Source organism: Labeo rohita, chromosome 15 (assembly GCF_022985175.1).
Source record: "Labeo rohita strain BAU-BD-2019 chromosome 15, IGBB_LRoh.1.0, whole genome shotgun sequence".
NCBI lineage: Eukaryota > Metazoa > Chordata > Actinopteri > Cypriniformes > Cyprinidae > Labeo > Labeo rohita.
In genome coordinates this window covers 2783588-2790424 of record NC_066883.1, presented here as the reverse complement: position 1 = coordinate 2790424, position 6837 = coordinate 2783588, and positions in this window count along the sequence as shown.

Sequence of the window (6837 nt, the reverse complement as noted above, 5' to 3'; positions counted from 1 at the left end):
TGTAATTCTATGCCAGCGCTGTGAACCGCATGATCTTTCTATTTATAGGTCTGTTGATTAATAGAATGAACACAGATAGGCATTATTGAGCTGGACAGACTCTGGCTCGCAGCAACACTCCACTCACACTGCTTCAAACAGAAGAATATGGCTTTAGCAAACACACTGTGCACTTTCTAGCACCTTCAGCACATGCATGTTCACTGTGTTCTTGAGAATGGGGCCATCTAGTGACTCTAGACTCAAATTATAACTGCTGAAGAGCAGAAAATACACAGACTGTGGTAATCCTTCATGTGTTTTTTCTTCTGTGCACTGCAGCTTCTTACTCATCAGCAGCTGAAAGTCTGTTTTAAACAGTGATGGCAAAAGTAGACACATCCTTCACTTAAGTAGAAGTACAGATACTCATGTTTTAAAATACTCTGGTAAAAGTAGAAGTACTGACTACACTTTTTACTCAAGTTAAAGTAAAGAAGTATGAGCTCTGACATGTACCTACAGTAAGTAAAGTAAAAAGTACCCATTACTACTGCCTGTTTTAGTGTCACGCTGGTAGCTGGACCTCACGTCATGTTGACACATTAACACAAAATAACTTCTATTTAAAATTGTGTTAGCTAACGACCAGAAAAAACTAACACTCATCCAGGCCATCCCATTCACTGACAACAAATTCTGAAACCACGGAAAAAACTATTTTTTTGTATGACCATCACATTTAAAAAAAGGTTTAAAACCTAATAATTAACCCTTTCACTTTCACCCCTGATGTGTTGGGATTTTTGAAATTTGCGTATCCATATAAGAGGTCATGCATTATGAACTAATTATGCAAATGTTTATGAATTATTCCAGTAATATTAATATTCTGTTTTATCAATTATGACTAATCATATACTAAATGTACTCTCTTAAGAATCGTATTCTAGATGTACTGAGCATAGTGTGCTCTCTTTGGTTGCCAGGTGCACAGCGGATCTGTACGTCCTATATTCAGCTAAGACAATATCCTGAGGCTGACTATTAATTCTGGCCTAATATACGCTTCTGTGCGTAGGTCTGCACATGTCTCGAGTTTTAGATTATTTTGAGATATAGAAATTAACCAACTTTGCATCCTGCTTTCTGGGGAGCATAAAACCACAGAGTTGAATTATTATTCTTTTCAGACATCACAAGACCATATAGTCATTATTGACCTTTTAATACACCATAGATGCCACGTAGCATGAAGACTTATTTTTAGGTATTTTCAAACCTCCTTGAGTATGCAGGGTATAAATGCACATGCAGACAAAGAACTTCAGCTTCTTCTTCTGCTCTTCTCCTTTTCTGCTCTGAAGCTCACAGGCTAGACCTTCTATAGACTTAATCTTCTCAGATTTGTAAGATTTGTAAGACATATGATTATACACTTTATAGATTTCGTAGATTTATATGAACTTAATTTGATTTGGACTGACTAAGAATGACTTTTATTGAGTTTGCGTTATGTAATTTATTTGTGAAATGATTGGATTGAACATTCTTATTGAAACATAATTTGATTTTCTCATTTTTAAGTTATTAATAATTATGTTACTCATTTGCATTTCTGAAACATTTTGAATAAATTTGTAACTTCTCCAACCCACCCGTCTGACCTGGATTCGATTTTGCATCACCCCTAAAAGGAGCTAATGAAAAAAATATTAAACATTAAATTCTTATTAGCAGACATCTAATAAATATCCTCATGCACCTTTTTTTCAGTTTATGTTTTTTATAAAACTCTACCGTACGGTTGAGATGTCAGTCCATGGTAAATCTCGATTTAACTTCAAAGAACTATTTCATGAGTTATTTTGCAATAATAATCATTCCTTTAACTTTATTAGTATCTTGGATACATCTCATAACCTTCAGGGTCCACAAAGTTAAAAAAAATATTTTTAGGTGTCTGTATAATATATATATATATAGCCATAAAGCAATATATATGCTATACCATGTCGTTAACTGACATATCAGCTGTACAGTCATGCTTGATTTAGATAATTATTATAAATGAACATTTCTGCATTTCTCATATATTTTGCTATATTTCTGTTCTTCACCCTCTACCCTGTTCACAACAACTTTATGGTTGCATCCCTTGATTGCTTGTTTGACCCTATTATCTGATGACTGACCAGCACCAATCTCCCTTCTGTGTGACTGACTAAAGTTTGTAAACTGCTGCTCTCACTTAAAAAAAACCTGAAATTCCCATCGCTCCATGAAAACAGCAGACACAGAGATGGGGGAGTATAGCTGTGGAAAGATTGCTCTCTCATAGATTTATTGCCTATCAAAGTTATGTCAACTGTACAGTAGAGATATCAGTTAAAGGGATAAACAAAAGAATTAAAGGTTCTCTCCTGAACTGCACATTCATTTCCATTTTCCTTTTGAGTCTCTTCATTTTCCATGATATTTCTCTGCATCTCACTTTGTGTGTTTACTTTATTTCACTAATTTTCTTGTACCTGTCCCTTTTCCCATCAGCCATTTACCGTTATGAACAGAACTGTCTCCACCTTCTCGCAAAATAACCACCTCATTGTATTCGGTTTGCAATAACATAACTTTATTTAAGTTCGATAAAGTAGCACATGATGACCATGTGTTGTTTTATTGTAAAATGACTTTAATAAAACTATATTTTCTAAATTGCCTAAATGTCAAAATTAGTACAATAATAATTACATCATGACAATATCTTTACAGAATACCGTGATTAATTTACAACCATAATTTTACTACAAATGTCATGGTTAGTCTATGGTTATTGTAGCAAAACCATAGTTAATTTGTGATTACCACGGTTTAACTACAGTAACCATGTTTTTTTTTTTTGTTTTGTTTTTTTTTTTAATTGTCGTAAGGGTTGTGTTGTTATCTGCCCCACCTCCCTCCAAACGTACTGTAGGGGATCTACAGAAGTCAATTTAGCTCAAAGGGAATCATTTAAGATTGAACAGAATCTCCGGTTTACAGCGGATCAATGAATCGGCCAGTGAGCCGTATAACATCAACTCTGTACTGGATACTACTATCCAAAAACATAGTGAAAACACTATTTATTAGCACGGTAACAAGGTCGGCAGTTTAAGACATTAATTTATAAGCACAAAACACAAGATACTTCTCTTTTCAGTATGAATAGGAATTTATTGGAAAAACCTAAGACATAAACTAATCGAACACATAGACGCGCATTCACACATCCATACGAGTTGCGGAAAGAGAGAGAGATGAGGAAAGAATGAGTTTAGAAGAGTGAAAATGTGAAATCCCAAGTTTATAGCATAAGTATATGCAATTGCTTAGACCTGAACAACCATCAATCATTTAATTAACCCTCGCGTTGAGTTTCTCAATGAGGTTATTAAACTTTATATAAAATGCACCAGTTCAGCTAGAATCTGGAGGTTGTACTTGCGTTGCCTTTGTGTTAAGGGATTCCCTTTGATGACGTCGTTGCAGAAAGGGGTTCCCCAAGGTTGCTGATTGGCTGGAAGTTCGTGGTCGTTGGAAGTGATGTCTTGGGCGTTGGCTGGAGGATGGAGTCGTGTACGCTGGTTGAAGTTTTGAGGCGGGCACGAAGTCTGAGACACGGCTTAGCGGCAAAACTTAACTTAGAACACGAAACCCTCAACAGAAAGAAAAGATTAAAGTAAAAGAAAGAAATGTGACAATCTCCTCATGTTTTCGTTTAGAGGAGTGACTGGCGCGCAAGCCAATATGCGTTCAAAGAACGCAAAAAGCAGCGGCAAAAATGAAGGCAAAAAGCATGGCTAAAAGAGATGGCACGAAGCACAAACTAAAAGCATGACTAAAAGCAATGGTTAAAACCAATAGCTAAAAGCTAAAAGCTAAAAGCAACGGCTAAAAGCATGGCTAGGAGCGATGGAAATAGCTAAAAGCAAAATTTGATGGTGTCCTGTGGTTTTAAACTCAGCTTTGGACACATCCCAAAATGGTGTCTTGACCAATTAGGTGTTGTCTTAACTAGGGATATTGCTATGTTTCTCCTCCCAAAACATAAATCAGCATGTTATCTTATCAGTCACATGGTCAGAATTTTCCCGCTCTTGCAGAGTATAATTTGGCCATGATTCCTATAACATGAATACAACGCATTTGACAATGAATTGATCAGTGGAAACGTTCAAAGCAAGAATTTTCAAACTCATACATACCAAGCATGAATATAAACCCTTAAGCTATTCAATAGTTATTAAAAAGCTGGGCCTCTTTGTGGAATTTGGCTCTTTCGTTTCAACCAAATGTTCTGATCGAATCTTCCATTTGTCTGACTCGCTCTGATACCCTACAGTATTATAAAACGATATCTTATAACATTTGTTTGCTAAATTACCACTGTAACTTCACAGTAGATAATAATAATGTCCTTTAGCATACAGCATTTTGAGTGATGATAGTCATTAATTTAGTTTAGTTTACAGTAGCTATTATTAATCCTCTGGCGAGCTGCTAGCACTTAACTAAGTGAACAAATACAAAACTACAGTAGCCTATTTACAGATGAAACTGACCTGCACTTGAAGTCCTGAAGAGGTCAGCAATTTTGCCTCTCTGATCCACTCCATTCTCCACTCACTCGCATTGATTACTCTGATAAAAAACATTTGGTGGAGACACGGAGCGTGCGCGAGCCGAATCGTGTTCAGTACAGACTAACCGATTCATGATTTAGAGATTTCCCTTACCAAAAAGAAGTATACTTCGCGTTTATTTTATTAAGTATACTTAAGTAAAGTTGAAGTATATTTTTAAGTATACTTTATATAGTAAGTCAGTGGCGATTTCTTTAAGACTGCAAGGGAAGCTCAGCTTCCCCTATAATGTCACAAAATTAATGGTCAAATTATGTACTATTGTATTAACATTTTATTGACTAAAAATGCGTTAGAAAACGTTCATCTCAAAGACGAGTTCGTTCAGAATCAGTTAGATATAGCAGGTCGGCTGACTTGATTTTCTTCTCATACATTCCCGTAGCGTCACAGTGCATTTCCCCGTTGAAGCCCAGCGTCCATTGACTTCAATGCGGCTGCTTTGAACGTTTTTTTTCAGTGCTTTGAAACTAGACGGTCATTGGATAAACGCTACGATTATGTCCCGCCCACGGACGCTCAGCGTCTCTGGGGGTGAATGAGGAGCAAATGAGGAGTGGGCTGGCCTGGACTCCGAGCTTCTGCGTGATGATTGGAGGGTCTGTCGAAAGATTGCATCTCCTTTTGACTGACAGCGATTTTGTACTATAAGGAATCGCTGGAGCTATTCGCGCTCAGTCCCATCGTGGATTTCTCAAGTTCAGTCGAAATAAAACTGCTGCAACCTATTTCTTTATATTTGCTTGGCGAAATTGCTTGATTTTCATCATACATTTCACACAATTATACACCACATTCCTTGTTTCACTTTTACAGAGTTTAATATTTTTTTTTAGATCGTTCATTCATTCATTCATGTTAATATTTAATGTAGTAATCAATATATATATATAGATTACTACATTAAATATTAACATGGAGGATGACTATAAATTAATATAAATATATATATATATATATAGTAATCTTGAAAAATTTTAACATAACATAATGAAACCTTATATTTCTATTAAAATACTTTAGAAATAAATAAATAAATAAATCTCCATAATAACCTTATTTAAATTGCAAAATATTTATACTATATAGTAGCATCTGACTAAAAGAAAAAATACATCATATTTTGCATAATAAAACTAAAGCTTTTTTTTTTACGATTGTTTGCATTGTGACTTACTTATGACAATAAGGCACATTCTTGTGAATAAATAAATAGACAATTTTACGATGTAGGCCGAAAATGAGCTTCCCCTATTTGACAGACCAGTAGCCGCCACTGTAGTAAGTATACAAATATCAGTGTGCTAGTAGTATATTTTTAAGTGTACTATTTCAATATTCCTTGGGACTAAATTGGCCCACTTTCTGGTATATAAAAGTATACTTTTAAGTATACTTTAAGTATAACAGTAGTAAACTTTGAGTACACAACTAGTTTACATCTATGTTTTCAGTTTGTACTGCAAGTATACTAAAAGTAAACGTATAGGTATACTGATAGTTTACTAATTAAGTACTTTTTTATGCATTTTCAGTACACTTTGAAGTAAAGTCTCAGTAAACTACTAATTTAGCAGTTTTATACTGCAAGTACACTCATTTTTTTTTTTTTTTTAAAGTGAACTTTAAATCATACTTTAAGTATACTACTATGTCCCTATTTAGGTATTAATTTGTATATATTTTGTTATATGAATATCTGAATGTACAAAGCATTGTGAATATCATAGTCTAATATTCAGACAACATTGTCTTTGTTTATAAAGCATTTTTCAAGATTAAGATATCCAGGAAGTAGATATAAGCGGTTGAAAAGAATCTAGGCCTCAAAACTAGATACACAAACCTCAAGAACGGTGGCAATCAGCAAATATTAAAAAGATTAGATCTTTTTAGTCGCAGTACAACAATTAACTAAAAATAATGACAAAACAACAACAAAAAAGTTTAAATGAAGTCAGAAAACAGCAAAACAATAATCCTTTAACAGTAACTGGATAATTTATTTATGCTGCAATGCATGCTGGGAACTTACAAAGCCTTAAAATTTTAACAATATGAAATTCTTTGTTCAGACAACTGTGTTTGACTAGTTGGGTCATTTGGGGTAGTTTTGTTGGTCTGACAAGGGTTTTTATATAGTTTCAAGAAAATAGCATTTTTTAGTATTTGA